The 16,700-nt window shown below is 40.8% G+C and overlaps 1 protein-coding gene across 15 annotated transcripts in view; it reads right to left on the minus strand.

The window, feature by feature from the left end:
• NRXN1 (neurexin 1) overlaps nucleotides 1–16,700 on the minus strand; it is a 1,148,195-nt gene that overhangs the window by 467,663 nt on the left and 663,832 nt on the right. The window lies entirely within an intron of this gene.

A 16,700-nucleotide genomic window follows, 5' to 3' on the forward strand; every position in this document is an offset into this window, starting at 1 on the left:
TATGAGCAATTAACTTCTTTTCACTTGTAAACATCTCTGCAGATTAATTTTTGCTGCTACTTAATGAGGCAGGTTATGAAACCTGGCTATCAATTTATCAAATAGTTGCCATCTATGCTAATCACTGAGGTGTCTCTTTTTTGAATGTTTATCTGCTCATCACTGACAGAGCCAATTATGCATTTCTAAGATGACTTGATCACACATATTATTTACACAATAACTAGTGATAAATTATCAAACCAAACCTATTTAATAATACTAGAACCAACAAAAGTACCCTAAAGGAGAAATTTAAGTGCAAATACATTCTTAAGTAAGCTTTTTTTTTCTTTTTTTTGCGGTACGCGGGCCTCTCACTGTTGTGGCCTCTCCCGTTGCGGAGCACAGGCTCCGGACGCGCAGGCTCAGTAGCCATGGCTCACGGGCGCAGCCGCTCCGCGGCATGTGGGATCTTCCCGGACCGGGGCACGAACCCGTGTCCCCTGCATCGGCAGGCGGACTCTCAACCACTGCGCCACCAGGGAAGCCCTTAAGTAAGCTTTTTATATGACTGCTCTGCTCTCTTTCCAATCCCCACAGCCACCCCCATCATCATTACCTGATAAAGAGAGGGCGGACTGAGATTAGATTACAGAATTCCATCACAGGATGCTTTTCACTCTACTAGTGTTTTGCCAACACTGCCTCTAAAAAATTGCTAGGTAATAGGATCACGGAAGAGAAATGGAAATGTCAATTCATCTAAATCATAAGAAGGTCAGCTAGATTGCAACAAGGTAAAAAAGAGATTTTTTTTTTAAAAGAAGACACCTAAATAGTAAATATTAGAAGTCAGTACTAATTTTTGAGATATATTCTTAGACCAGAATAACGTGATCGTTAAAGAAAAAGACAGAACTGAGATAAAGTAATGGAAGATAAAGTAAAAGTTAATAGTAAGAGTCACATTCTTTACATCGGTCTAGTTGGTGCTTGATAAATATGTGTTCTGTAAATGAATAAGCATGGGAAAACAAACCAAGAGTAGAGAAGAGATTTCAAATAGGTAGCCCCTATAGTTAGATCAGGACTACAAATTTAGTGGTTTGGCCCAAGCAGTGTATTAAAAGCAAAGTGATCAATATTTAAAAATCAGCAAATGTTACTTAAAATCTTATTTCTTTAAAAGCTGAAAGACATGGCAACATTCCTGGGAAAGAAGAAATAAGGAGAGAACTATGATAGACAAACCACAGGGCACAAATAAACTCAAGATATTTTCCATTCAACAGGTGTCATCTCTAGAGAGAAGCCATTTTGTTGTCTGGATGTTATCATTTTCCAGGGTTTATAATTTGTAGGCTGTTTCTCTAACAAGATAAAGTATCTGCATACTGGATAGTTTCCTCCTTTAAAACCCTTAAAATCCTTAGTTTCCAAGACTACATATTACTTCCATCTTTCCTCCTTACTGCCATTTAGTCTTGGAACTGAGCAACCTCTTTAGACAAAGTTGCATTCCTAACGATACCTAGCCTTTCAGTCATCTAATTTATCTTCTTGTTAGAATTGGAGCTTTGTGGCATTTCAAGTAGCAGTTCCATGAAATATTCCAGGAAGATGGATTAGAGGATAGTGTGTCATTTTCAAAACAGGCAAAACAGAAATTTGCCTGTTCATTTAAGGGAGTAAAGATACCTTGGCTTTGAAAAATGTGTAGAAGGGATTTACCAAAAAAATGATGAGTAAAATTAAGCTATTCCAAAGTAAATCATTTCTCCTTTTGGATTTTGTGAAAATCTGGGATTAAAAAACATATTATTCCTCAATTTCTTCATAGAAACTTCATTCTTCCTAGTAGTTTATTCTCTGTGGTTTGTTATATGAAGACATTTTTTTTTTAAGTAGGAATAAGAGGATTTGAAAAATAGGCTTAATCTACTTCTTCCTGACTTTATACATGGGAATCTGACAAAATTACTGCTCACTTGCTGCTGACACATGCAATTCCCAGGGAAAGAAGAAAAGAAGGAAGAAAATTATGCTACACAAAGCACAGGTAGCAAACAGCCCTAAGACATTTTCAAATCAACAGGTGTCACCTCAAGAGAGAAGCCATTTTGTTGTCTGTGTTGCCATTTCCTAGGATTTGTATTTTGAGAACTGTTTCTCTGCCTCCACAAATAAAGTATTTGACATAGTAGATTATTTTCTCCCTCGAAACACTTTATTTTCTTGGCTTCCCAGATGTCACACGCTAGTTCTGCTTTTCCCACCTTGCTGGCCACTTATTCTGTCTCCTTTGCTAGATTCTGTTCTTTATGACCTCCAAATATCAGAAGACTCAGCTTTCAAACCTCTTCTCCATCTAAACTCCTTTTCTGAGTAATTTCGTCTGGTCCTGGGACTTTAATCAATCTAGATGTGAGGATCACACATTTGAGTCTCCAGCCCCAACTCTTTCTGGAAATCCTGATTGATTTCTCTACTTGGATGTCTACTATGCATGTCAAAACCACATTTTTGATTTTATGTCTCAAAACCAAAGCCTAAAAAAACCACCAAACAACAGCAACAATAATAACAAAAACCTTTTCTCTACCCCACTCCTCCCCCACAAAAGAAAAAGCTCTTTTTCATTTTTCCATTCTCAACCTGGGTTTCCTCTGGTGACACCACCATTTTCACAGTTTAGCAGGTCAAAATTAAAGAATATATTTATTCCTGCTTTCTCTCCCCACATCTTATCTGTCAGCAAGTGCTGTCTGCTCAGCCTTCAAAATGAATCTGGAATTTGACCACTTCTTGTGTTCAGACGAACATTACACCACTATCTCCTGTGTGGACATCCAGTAGGGCATCCTAACAGGTTTCCTTTTTCCCATGCTTCTCTAAAATCTATTGTCTACACCGAAGCCAGAGTTCTGTACTGAAAAATAATAGCCATTCCCATGATCGAAAAATGATCAATGGCTTCCCCTCACACTTAAGACGAAATTCAAATCCTTTTCAATAACCTGAAATGTATGACAAGGCATCTAGCCACTTCTTATATGGCAGTGGCTCCCAACATATATATCAGCTCTAGACAAAAACAAAACAGGGTCTTTATATGCTAGTCTTAAAATACAGTCTGATTTCATTCACTTCAACTGAATATGCAACTCTCACTTCCAAGGTACTCCTATCCTCCTCCACTGAAACCTCTGGAAGACAACAAAGTGAATCACAATAGCTAATGTTTATAGAACAACTTATACCAGGCAATGTGATAAACGCTGTAGAGGTATTATATTATTTAAATTCCTTGTGACAGCTCCATGAGATCTAAGAATTCCTATTTTAGAGATAAGAAACTGAGAGTAATTAGGTAACTTGTCCTACATCAGACAGCTGTTAAAGAGGACCTTGAACCCTTGTCTTTCTGATCGCTAGGTCTAGTCTACATTGGTAATTTTCAGTGTAGAGCTCACTTGCCACTAGCAAGCCTCAAGGACACCCCTGCTGACCCTAAAGGCTAAATTAATCCAAATATGTGAGGTCCTTCGGGATTAAGAATGCAGGTGGCCATTTACCTGTGTCTATGGTGTCCTTACTAGTAACCTATTAGTTACTGAATTACTAAAACTTAGTCTTCATAAACTAAAATTAGTACTTAATAGAGTTTACTGAGAATTCTAATTCAATATCCTAATGAGAAATCTGGCTGCTGCACAACACCTGGGAGTAATGCAAAGAGCACCTGGGACGTGAACACATGCAGACAGCCAGAACTGCCAAAACTGAGGAGGGAGATACTCTTTTATCAAAGCATCTTGGGCACTGAGAGCAGAGGAGGAGGCTTTCAAGTACCATTATTCTTGCTTTAAATTACAAATTTCTGTTTATTTAAACTTCATTTTTGTCAGTTTAACTCATTAACGATTCTTATCCTACTCTGTGTAATGATGCGTATTTGAATCAAAGCTATTGGTGACCCATCATTGCTTTAAGGCTAGACTTTAGAACATCTACCCATAGCAGACAAATATGAATCATCTACACTCCCGTTTACAAAGCAAATGATACGCACACCCCATCCTGTTTGAATTTCCTGTATAGTGATGTTTCATTGTCAAGAGTTTTGTGTGTTTGTTTAGAATGGAATGGGTCATGAGGATTGTGGTTAAAAAATGACTGAGAACTTCTGTTCAACGTTAACAACTCTGCTTGCGTTGCTCTAGTGCTTCCTAATGTAGTGTGCAAGAGAGGCATGATTGGGCTTCCCTGGTGGTGCAGTGGTTGAGAGTCCACCTGCTGATGCAGGGGACGTGGGTTCGTGCCCCGGTCTGGGAGGATCCTACATGCCGCGGAGCGGCTGGGTCTGTGAGCCATGGCCGCTTAGCCTGCGCGTCCGGAGCCTGTGCTCTGCGGCGGGAGGGGCCACAGCGGTGAGAGGCCCGCACACCGAAGAAGAAAAAAAAAAAAAAAAAAGAGAGAGGCATGATCACAGGGCAGGGCAGGGGGAGATACGTGCAACTGGAGAGGGACACATAGCTCTCAGTCCACATATCATCCATGGACTCTAACATTCCAGAGCCACAAGTATTAAAATTCAGAAACCGTAAGGTACTCTATCAAGCAAAACAGCAATGAGCCTATGTTTAATTATTCTTCATATTTTCCAGGGCAGGTTTCTGAACAATTTTACATGGAAAAGGTGTATTTTAGGCTCCTTAAAACTTCAGGTCAAAGTTGTTGGGTGTTGTGCCTGCTTGTGAGCTTGAGGCATGTTCTGGAGGGGAAAAGGGAAGACACTGAACTTACTACCTTGATTCTCTTTGAGGAACAGCAAGTTCCAGTGCCGATCTCCTCCTGGAAGCAGACACAGAACTTCAGGAGATGCTGTGCCAGGGCCCCACCGCAAACCCTGATGACTGGTCTGGCTCTCTCTACTTTTTGTATTATTGTGGCCCTGTGACAGCAACCATGGGGAAGCTTTGGTTGCTGTATTTTGTAGCCAACACCTCAAATGACATGAGAAAATGAGCCAGAGGGGATAAACTATCAGAGTGAGAATCAGTGACACCGCTCCTCTGCCATCTGTCTTGTATGCTTTAGGACAGAAACATGTAATGCTGATGTACCAACCTTCATGACAGTGAAGAGAACAGTCTTCTAAGGTTCTCTGGTTGCCGTGATGAAGTGTAAGCAAAGAACGACAAGGACAATGAGTATTTATTGCCTTCTTCCTATGGGCCACGGACTCTGGCAAGTGGCTTGCATACCCTGACCAAATACCAGCAGCGACCCTGAGCAGTAGGTCCTGTTATTGCATCCACGGTACAGATGAGGACACTAAAGCTTACAGAGAGGTTCACTGGCCATTTCCTGACCAAGACACAAGCTCCTAATGCTCCTAATCTGAGCTTTTCAATGATTTTTGATTTAAGAATTGATCTAGGGTCTTCCCTGGTGGCGCAGTGGTTGGGAATCCGCCTGCCAGTGCAGGGGACACAGGTTTGGGCCCTGGTCCGGGAAGATCCCACATGCCATGGAGCAACTAAGGCCGTGTGCCACAACTACAGAGCCTGCACTCTAGAGCCCGCGAGCCACAACTACTGAAGCCCACATGCCTAGAGCCCGTGCTCCGCAACAAGAGAAGCCACCACAGTGAGAAGCCTGCGCACAGCAATGAAGAGTAGCCCCCACTCGCCGCAACTAGAGAAAGCCTGTGCACGGCAATGAAGACCCAATGCAGCCAAAATTTAAAAAAAAAATTGATCTAGAGAACCCTTCATTCACAGTTGCTTTCTGGCTATTGTCAGTAAAAAGGGTAGGGTAGACTCAAAAGGAAACCAACTGTATTTAGAGTGGAGAAGGCAGAAGAAATTTATTTTTTAGCTTTTAAAACTCCTTTAGGAGTTTTACTGGTGTCATTGACTCAGTTCCATATTCCTCTGTAGTAACAGAAATGTTTATGTATAAAATGGTGCCCAAAAAAAAGTCTCATTCTAATCGCAATCAATTAATCGATCAACAAATAGAATAAAATTGCAAAACGAAACAAAACCCTGCAATGTTCAAAACAAGAGATCATAACTCTGCAAATAAGGGGAGGATATTCTGAATTGTTTAACACAGAAAGAGAAGAATGCTGAAAAAATCATGATCGTCATCTTAATTTAAACACTGCTTTACACACAAGCAAAACTTGGTGACTACGAATTAAGAGGCTCTGGAATTTCTCGGTTCTATAGACTCTTTGGGTGTTTTTCTCCTATTAAATGGGATTGATTTCTTGGCTAGTTCTCCCAATAACTCTCAGCACACATAGAACTGTTTAGCAAACCTGCATTATTTTGTCTCCACTAAGATCACTGTTTTCATAGATTCATGCACCACAGAATTTTAAAATTTCAGCCTGTGCTAAAGCTTACTGGCTATTGTACTTATTATCTTAGCATTCTTATTATTTTCTCTTGAGAAAGTACAACTGGTAAAGTCAGGTAGCTAAAGAGTATGTACAATTTGAATGCAATGTTACGCGAGCATTGGAGTTCTATTTAAATTTTAAAAAAAAGAAGAAAAATGAAAATACAGCCAAGGGACTTATTATGTTAGGCAACGAGAAAAAAAGTAAACCGTGGAAAACATATGTGCGTGCATCTCATATAGGATGCATACAAGACCTCACACATACATATGCCTGTGAAAATGTAAACAATTTATTATAGTGGATTAAACTGGGAAGGACAATTAACATGCCTACAGTTGTCTCCCTGTATAGAGAAATCCAAGAGACATTTCCATTTGCAAGACTGTGGTCACTGGGAATAATAGGAACTGCCTTTGGGCAGGATTTACTTATGTTCAACTGGTTTGGAAATGTACTTGTTTCCTAAATAGATGGCTTCCCCATGTGTTTTCTATTCTCATTTCTAGCCTTCCACTATATCAGGCTTAGAAGTGTAAAGGGGATACGCTGTTCAATTATCAGCCTAATGGTGGGGCAGAGAGACACCCTGCCCTTCAGCCAGCCATTTCTCTTACTGATGGTAGGGGTGGGAGAGCAGGTGTACAAGCACATACAGAAAATAAACTTTCTTTTCTACCCAGCTGGAATAAATTATAACGTGCCTGGGCGAATATGTGCATGAGTATTTGCAGGACTGATTGGAGGCCATGATGGATTTTAAAAAAGCACAACTCAAACAGAGAATAAGGTTGATTATTCTAGTCTCTCCCTCTTTCTGTTTTTATGTTTTTCACCAGATTTTAAAGGGTCGCATTCTTAGAGGACCTGAGTCATTTTTTTAAATGACTAGTATATGTGAATTCAAGGAGAGACAGACAGAAAGGCTACTCCTACATGTTCCATAAAACCAGGTTGACACAGGAAAAGGTCTGGAAAGAAATATTTTCAATTATTGAGCATAACTGCCTCTCAAGGAAGAATGGGTTATTTGCCTTTTATTTTATTTTTCCACGACTTGCTCAACATTTTCACAATTTTCTAGTAATGTTTTCCACTATGTTACAGGGGAATACATCTTCTCTAGTCCATGGTGAAGGATTTTAATTTTTTCTTCTTAGTTTCTCTCTCTGCCTTTGACTGGGAAATTTGGCAAAAATAATAAGGCAAGCTCCACTCAGTCCCATGCTTCTTCCTCTTGAGAGGACTTCTAGTGGGACCTCAGGTCCCTCTATTCCTTCGAGGGCTCTGCTCCACGGGTGCGTCTTGCCCATGGTCCCTCACTTGCATGCCGGGCAGCTAGGTTTGCCTAACCAGGGCTCAGAGAGCAGGTTCAGGTGGCTCTCACAACTTAGTCACGTTCTTCAGATTGGTCTTCATCAATGTATGTGTTCTTGCAAAACCCTGTATTCGGCAAAAACTTATACTACCCCAAATCTACACAACTGTGTAGCCAGAACACTTGTAAAAGTAGTAATAATCCTAATAAAAATACTATCATTGGAAAACATTTCACTTTTAATAAATACATATAGTAAAGAATAGGTCAGTTGAAATTAAAAGGTGAGTGTTGCCTGATGGACAGAGAAAGAATTGAGGATGCTAGGTCACGGAGACATGAGCAAAGTGCCAAATGTGAGGAGAACAGTATGACCCACACCTGTAGAACACAGCTTGTGGCCCAACTGCACCTCAAGAAAGAACATGAGTTGAATGGGCAACTGTACTTGGCTCCCCCAGTGCTTGATGTCTTGGCCTGTCTGAATACTTTGCATGCAGCTACTGTTACTTGCTGGTGTAGAACATCAACATGACAGGAGACTCACAAATGAAGGCTGCAGTGTGACTTTCCTCTACATTGACATATTTCCTATATTCCCAGCATGTATGAGCTTTTCCATGTTACAGAAACGAGGTACATAGCAGAGCATACTAAACCAAAGAGGCTATTTGTTTTTCACCCACCCTTCCCCACCCCTTTTAAACTGTCAACTCGTTAAGAACCTTGGAAGGTAAAAGGGTGCTGTATGTTGGCAGGTGCTCAGAAACCCAATTACTTATATAAACATAATAAAGTGGGGACATAATAAATAATACACAATTAATAATATATAAATAATAACTGGTAATACATAATAAATAAACATAATAAAGTATTTTTGAAATCCTTAGATTTCTTGTTATAATGGACATGTGAGAAGCAAAACTGATAAAACTTAAATAAATAACTAAGACCAAAAGGCATCAATGCCTGGAGAACAAGATAAGATTCTCATTAGCAAAACCGCAAGAACACCCTAGCTAGACCAGAGAGTTTCCAGGTAAAGTTGCATTAAGAAGCTTCCATTGGACTTCGTTGGTATAAATTAACAACCTTGTCAATGATGGAGTTCAAAACACAATAACCTCAAAATATGACACTGAATATACACTTGGCATACTGAATAGCTTAAGCTGAAGGAATCTGAGAAGTGACATGTGTAGGAAGGACTTTCTGACTTCTTCTGAAGTAGGTCATAAAACCCTTACGTGAGAGGCACCCTCCCTAAACCCAGAGGAAAGGAGCATCCTATTTTCCAAAGACCAGGGACACAGAGGAATCTGAAGGAACAGACCTTGCTAAATTTCCCTGGTTTACTACACTTAGCTCACGCTCTTTATCATATCGCACCTTCCCATGACTTTCCACTCTTCACCAGACCTAACTTAAAAACACTAAGGTTCAACCATTTCTTCAGGTCTTCATTTCCTTATGAAGGCTCCCACATCATATAAAACCTGTATTAAATAAATTTGCATGCTTTTCACTTGTTAATCACTTTAGTTGCAGGGGTCCCAGTTGAGACCTTAAAAGGGTAAAGGGTGCTTCCCCGGTGGCGCAGTGGTTGAGAATCTGCCTGCCAATGCAGGGGACACGGCTTTGAGCCCTGGTCTGGGGAGATCCCACATACCGCGGAGCAACTGGGCCTGTGAGCCACTACTACTGAGCCTGCGCATCTGGAGGCCACAATAGTGAGGGGCCTGCGCACCGCGACGAAGAGCGGCCCCTGCTCGCCGCAACTAGAGAAAGCCCTCGCACAGAAACGAAGACCCAACACAGCAAAATTTAAAAAATAAATAAATTTTTTTAAAAAAAAGGGTAAAGGAAAAATATATTCCCCCCCATATTAGTGTGGACAAATAAGGTTCTGTCCTTATTTTATTTTATTTTATTTTATTTTATTTTTTTTTTTTTTTCGGTACGCGGGCCTCTCACTGTTGTGGCCTCTCCCGTTGCTAAGCACAGGCTCCGGACGCGCAGGCTCAGCGGCCACGGCTCACGGGCCCAGCCGCTCCGCGGCATGTGGGATCTTCCCGGACCGGGGCACGAACCCGGTCCCCTGCATCGGCAGGCGGACTCTCAACCACTGCGCCACCAGGGAAGCCCTGTCCTTATTTTAAATTAAGTTTTTTAAAAACTTAGTAAATTAAAATCAATTAAGTTTTTTAAAATGCTAGAATTCTGAATGCTGAAACTTATAAAAAGTGTGCTTTGGGCAAACAAAGAAGAGTGTTTTACGAAGGGAAGGAGAGTATATTTTATAAGATTGGGTAGAAACTGAAGATAATGAATATACTTCAGTAGTATGTAGATGATAGGTCCAGAATTGATTATTCAGTTGTAGTACTGCATAATCACTTCAAAACAAAATTTCAGGACAGTAAGTCTCGTGAATTGCGCTGAGAGTTGCTTCCTCCAAGACTGAAATACTGAAATACTGCATTCCTTTCCCAATCCCAAGAAAAGTGAACTAACCAATGTAATATCTCAAATTTGAGTTTCTTCCCAAATTTGAGTATCTCTGGCCTTGTTACTAGACTGTCCCTACATGTGATACCAAGCATTTTGCTTAGCCTTTGAAGTTCGTCTTTCAACTTAACTTTGGTAAGATGCTTACATTGATGAGTTTTATGCTGTTAAAATGGGACTCATTTTTTTTTTTTTTTTTTTTTTTTTGCGGTACACGGGCCTCTCACTGTTGTGGCCTCTCGCGTTGCGCAGCACAGGCTCCGGACGCGCAGGCTCAGCGGCCATGGCTCACAGGCCCAGCCGCCCCGCGGCATGCGGGATCCTCCTGGACCGGGACATGAACCCGTGTCCCCTGCATCGGCAGGCGGACTCTCAACCACTGTGCCACCAGGGAAGCCCGGGACTCATTTTTTAAATCTATTTTTTTAGATGGAAAGTCCTGCTAGTAAAAGTATTCTTAATGTATATGTTTGAATCAAATATTTATATTGACAGTGGTTTGAAAAATCACTGCTGAAGAGTAAAATCAATTGCAGGAGAGTCAGAAAAGGAGGTTCTGGCCTCTGCCTGGAAACTAGATATGTGCCCTTTGGCAAATGATGTGACAACTGGGGACGTGGCTTCCTCATGGGGGCAGCGGGGGTGGGAGGAGCTGACTGGCTTAGAAAACAAAAATCTCTATGATTCCTTCCAGTTCACAAAGTTTGATTATTCCACTCCTTCCATAGCGTGACTTGTGGTATCCCAATGAGACACCAGATACTAGACTAGACCGAAGGCAGCTGGGCCCCGACCTGACAAATCTTTAATTGGTTGTATCTATTGGCAGACAAAGGGCCAAGGCACAGAGGATGATGGGGCAATTCCATACTGATACCATTGTGAGGTGGGCAAGTTCTCAGGAGAGCCTATAAGGGGCATTTTATTTCCTTACAAATAAACAAAAGAAAAAATCTCATTTAAAAGTGACTCAGAACACAACCAGGGTGATTTTTTCCAAAATCCCTCCCTGATATTTCAACATCTTGTTGCTACATTCAAAGCTGGGGAAAGATATGAAAAGCTGCCACAGCCTTTTTCCTTCTGGGAGACCTCAGCTCAGCTTCTGTGCTTCCAAAGGGGACTTCTCTTTCCCTTCTGGCCTGGGGATGAGGGAGTTGGAAGCATCCCCATGGAGCGAACTGAAGGTTTGACACGAGAAGCTAGCTGCTCATCTTTGGACCTGCCTAGGACAGCAGCCTTTTATTCTGATTGGATCTGTGGAAAATAATAACCTGAGGAACTCAGACAAGCATTGCTTATCTTCTTTTATCTATTGGCCTGTTTGGAAAATAAAATTAATCTGTAGCAGAAGAAAAGTAAGCACAACCCGCATCTGCTATAGGCACCAAGGGATCAAAGTTACAGAGCCTTCATGTCCTTCATTTATCTCACAAATTCACTACCCCCATTAAATTTAAAAAAGGAAAGATACAAGAGAAACTATTTTTGTGAGAGAGTTGATATTTGCTGTATCAGCCATAAATTATTCCATAGTTTTCATACACACACACACACACACACACACACACACACACACACACACACCCCATACCCCCTGTGCTTAAATGATAAAGTATGATAAACTCTTTCCAGGGATGAATATCAGCTGCCAGTCTAATAAGTGTGAATAAGGATCTAGTGAAAACACAAGGTGGGGCGGGGGGGGTGGGGAAATGAATAGAATGGGGAAAAAACCCACAAAAAAAACAAAAAACCACCTTGGAACCACTGACAGCAAGCAAAGCTGAATTCCGATGCCACAGTGCCCCCTGCTGGGATATCTTGGAAGTGGTATCTTCCAGAGAGCACATCGGTCTCCGACCAGCCACAGACAGGAGGGCTTTGCATTTTTTAACAAGCAAGTCACTTTAGTGAAAGGAATGTGTGTGTTATTGTTATCTATTTCTTTTTACATACATAATTGTTATCTATCTTCTTTTTACATATCTTTTACATAAGATCGGGAGTGAGAGTGGGGGGTAGGACTGGGTTACGTATAAAGAATCCGAGGGTCCATTAGGAGAACTAGGCCTAGCCCTGGCTCCTCTATGTCATTATGTGGTGTTGCTCAGATCCTCATCTGTAAAATGCAAATAATAATAATAATGCAAATTATTATTACTACTATTCATCCATTTACTGCAGAGGGCTATTGCAAAAATGAGATTACACAGGAGAAAAAGCACTTTAAATGCTACAGCACTAAGCAATATATGAGTATGAATGTAAGGATGAGGGTGGGAGGGACACTTCCATTAACAGTTAAACTAACTTCCCTTAGAGTCATCAGAAGGTGCTCCAGGCTGGACCTCCCAGGCACTGTTGCTAAGGCAAGCAGACGTTCAAATTCCTATAACATCACCTGGTTTCCAAGGACTCACTGCAGTTATCTTTGATACCCATGTCTATTGCTCAAATTCTTCTTATTTCAAAGAATATCGTATATGCTTAAAGAGGTCACTCCAGGTTGATGAACAGAGAGATGGATACAGGGGTAAAGGAGATTAAGATGATCTCTTGTTAACTTTGTAATCACTGCTGCCTGGCTTTCTAGCCCTGTGCCTGCAGACCAGCAGCATCTGGTCACCTGGGAGCTCGTCAGAGATACAGAACCTGGGATTTCACCCCAGACTACTGAATCAGAATCGGCATTTTAACAATCTCCCCAGGTAATTGTTATACACACTCAAGTTTAAGAAACTTCCACTCTGGTCTGTTTAGGCTATAAATTCTCTGGTTATATACACCAGTTGATATCTAGTAAGCATTTATAGAAGAGTATTTTTGGCTTGGCCTTATTTTAACTGTCTATTGACAACTACTTGTAAAAATGAAATTGGAAAGAAAACTGTGGCAACGGATAATTCATTTTCATGAGCCTTAAAAGAGACTAGAATAAAATGACTTTTCTAAACATAATATTGTATAACATTACTTCAAATTTTTTTATAGCTTTTTAGTACAAATTTTAAGATAATTCTTGTATTGGCAATGATACATGCATACTTTATATTTGCTCTTATTACCTGTGTTGATAGAACTTTAAAATGCCAGTTATATAATTAGAAGAGAGTTTAGAAAGTCAACTCAAGTCTAATCAGATTTTTGAAAAAGCTAATAAGCTTTAGCTTTCACTAAAGATATAATCTCCCCAATCCATAAGATGCTCTTAGTTGTTGGAACTAGACCATTGCACTAGCAACAAACGGGGCCAGAATTATCTAGGCACAATTTTAAAGTGAACCAAACTTGGAAGATGAGTGGGCAGGTGGGAGAAAGGAATCCATTCCCTTTTTACATCCTCCCATGTCCCACATGTCCCCCCAGCCCTTAACATGCGCACATTCGCTCTGCCTTCTTCCTTTAGCTGTTTTATACCATAGCTGTGCTCTGTATAACAGGTTAAATGACTTTAATACCAGTAGTTCAACCAGGATAGTCCCTGTATAACCAGCTTTTGCTATAAAAGTACTCTTACCTCTCCTATTATTGAGTACCCTAATGGCAGGTGAGTGAAGCCATCTGATTAAACCAGTGCACAGTAAGTGGTGTGGACTCTAACAGTCTTTTGTAACCTCCTTGTGGGGATCCTCCGAATTTTCAGGAGAATTCATACACCTAAGTGAAAGGCTCATGAGTGGAACTTCATGTACTTTAAGGAGTGAAGAGTTTTAGGTTTGATGTGGGAGAGATTTCAGGATTCAGGTATCTTCTTGAGGCTGTCCAATCTTCTTTAGCTTATTTTCTACCTAAAATGTAGGCTCTAGCTACACAAGTAGTGTCCACGGGTTACTTCCTTGTAGAACAGTAAAAATCCCTAAAAGTGTGGATTTCAGAATTTGTATAATTTCTTTTCTGAGCTCTCCATCGGAAACATGAAAAAAAAAAATATGTTCCCAGGCACTAAAGTTGGATATTGAAGATCTGAGAGGGTCTGAGGAGGGGGTCTTAGAAGTGTAGGAATTTTGACTGCCTGTTCAACTGGAGGGAAGCTTTTGAGTAGAGGACGAAGACCTTGATCTAAGAGAGTACCGGGGGTTCCAATCTGTTCACTTCACTGAACAGAACCTAACACAAGCACACAGGCACAGGGGAGCTTCTCTGTTAGGCTCTTCATATTGGCACTCTTTTCTCTTGCCAAAAGCTTTGTTTCCAGATACTCTGGACAAATGTTCTGGTCCAGAAAAACTACCTCTTCCCCAGCTTACTACGCTAAGAAGGGAAACTTTAAAAAGAGGACAGGATGTATGTGATATTTTCTTTCCTTCCACCCTTCACAAATCTTTTACATAGACACTATATCAGGCCTGAACTACAAGATATACAGTTTCTTCTAGCTTCCATTTAAAGTAAGATCTTAGGGATCTTTCCACTTGTACATTTACAGATAGATATCCCTCGACACAGAAAAGTTTCTTTGTCGATGTTGAATGGAGATGTAGGCTCAATGTGTGTGCTTGCTGAACACAGGAAGCAAAGACCTTTTAGAGGAGGGAATTAGGGACAATATAGAAAAGACAATGCTATCGCAAACAATGCTCTCCCTTCAGCTCAAATGCTATATTTGGCTTACACACTGACAAACTCCAAGAATTGGAAAGAAAACGAAAATGCCTTAAAGGCGGGCTTCCCTGGTGGCGCAGTGGTTGAGAGTCCGCCTGCCGATGCAGGGGACGCGGGTTCGTGCCCCGGTCCGGGAGGATCCCACATGCCGCGGAGTGGCTGGGCCCGTGAGCCATGGCCGCTGGGTCTGTGCGTCCCAAGCCTGTGCTCCCCAACGGGAGAGGCCACAACAGTGAGAGGCCTGCGTACTGCAAAAAAAAAAAAAAAAATGCCTTAAAGGCAACACAAACTTCCAGGGACACTGGGATTTCCTGAGCATAGAGAAAAGGTTGCAAAGAAAATAAACAAAAGTTCCTTTCCATTGTGTGAAAGTAATCTATGTGTTGGTCAGAACTCAGTTTGGGAACTGAAACAAATCTGGTTTTCACCAGAGCAAATTTTCTATTCCCTATCTGCAAATAGAATTGGAAACCAGAAGACCTAGGTTAGGTTGGGCCTCAGGTTGACTCCTGACTCACATGACTCAAACTCAGTGCTTAAATTACCTGAGGAATTATCAGATTTGCATGATAAAAATATTGTACTCTAAATAAATACTAATTATAGGAAAAACAGTAATAGCTAACTCTTAATACATACTTCCCATTTGTCAGTCATTTTTCAAGGTGCCCTAGCTATATTAGCTGTATTGTTAATTTAATCCTCACAAAACCCTTCATGGCAGGTAATGTAATTATCACTATTTCACAGATGAGGAAACTGAGGCACAGATTGGTAAATCACTTGCCCAGGATTATGCAGCTGGTATTTAGTGGAATCAGAATGTGACTTCTGGAGTCTTGCTCCAGAGCGTATAATTTTTCATGTTAGTTCTCCTCCTCTGATACCTTTTCAATCCCTAATTTTGATTTCACATCATGTTTTCCCAATCTTTTCTGCTTTCTATAAACTCTTGACCTCTGGCAATAAGTCTTTAAATAATGGTTTCACATCTATTGGGAGGAGAGAGGATGGGAAAACCACCATAAAACATGATGGAACTTTCAGGAGAAGACACAGTCGTAAATTCGATCTATTAAAAAGGAAGAAACAAAGACGGAAAAGTTAACCCTTAGGAAAAAAGACATACTTTTAAAGCCTATATGGATCTTTTGTGAAAATTCAAAGGCAATGTTAAACAAAAATGGTTTTGATTGTCTTTTCCAAAATATTGTTCCTTATCTCTTGGGCATTTTGTTGACAGCACCCAAATCCCACCCTGCTTTAATGACATCCACTTTTCAGTGAGAAACTCTATCTTTGCATACATTTTACTGTTTGACTCTGCAGTCAAGAGGGATCTTCATGGCCATGTCTAGCCAGATGTCAGTAGGATCTGAGTGAAGAGCCAGGAAAGGAGACTTACATTCATTATAAACTAATGACATACAGGTATCAGGTAGGTCCACATGCATAATTAATGACTTTGAGTTCAGCATTTCTGTTTAACGCAGAGAGAGTGATTGCACGATATTTTTCCTCTGGCTCTTCTTATCTGATGACTAATTCTGTTCCATGTACCTCTGAAACCATTGGCTAAAAGGAGTGATCTTTTTGGGGGCTCGTCTACCAACCAGGCTATAAGTCCAACCTTCAAATACAACTTTAACCCATGCAGTATTCCTTTTTCACGATGAATTTATGAAGTTCAATTTGTACGTTGATTGATCATTCTGGAAAACAGGAAGACCTCAACTCACAGGCTTGAGAACTTAGAACACTGACTCCGGTGCCTACAGCTTTACCCACCACCTCTGGGTCACAGGGAATGAAAAGGGAGGCTGTTTCCTGCAGACACTATGATAAGCCTATGGATGTTATTCATTACAC

This window comes from Phocoena sinus, chromosome 13, assembly GCF_008692025.1.
Source record: "Phocoena sinus isolate mPhoSin1 chromosome 13, mPhoSin1.pri, whole genome shotgun sequence".
Classification (NCBI taxonomy): Eukaryota; Metazoa; Chordata; class Mammalia; order Artiodactyla; family Phocoenidae; genus Phocoena; species Phocoena sinus.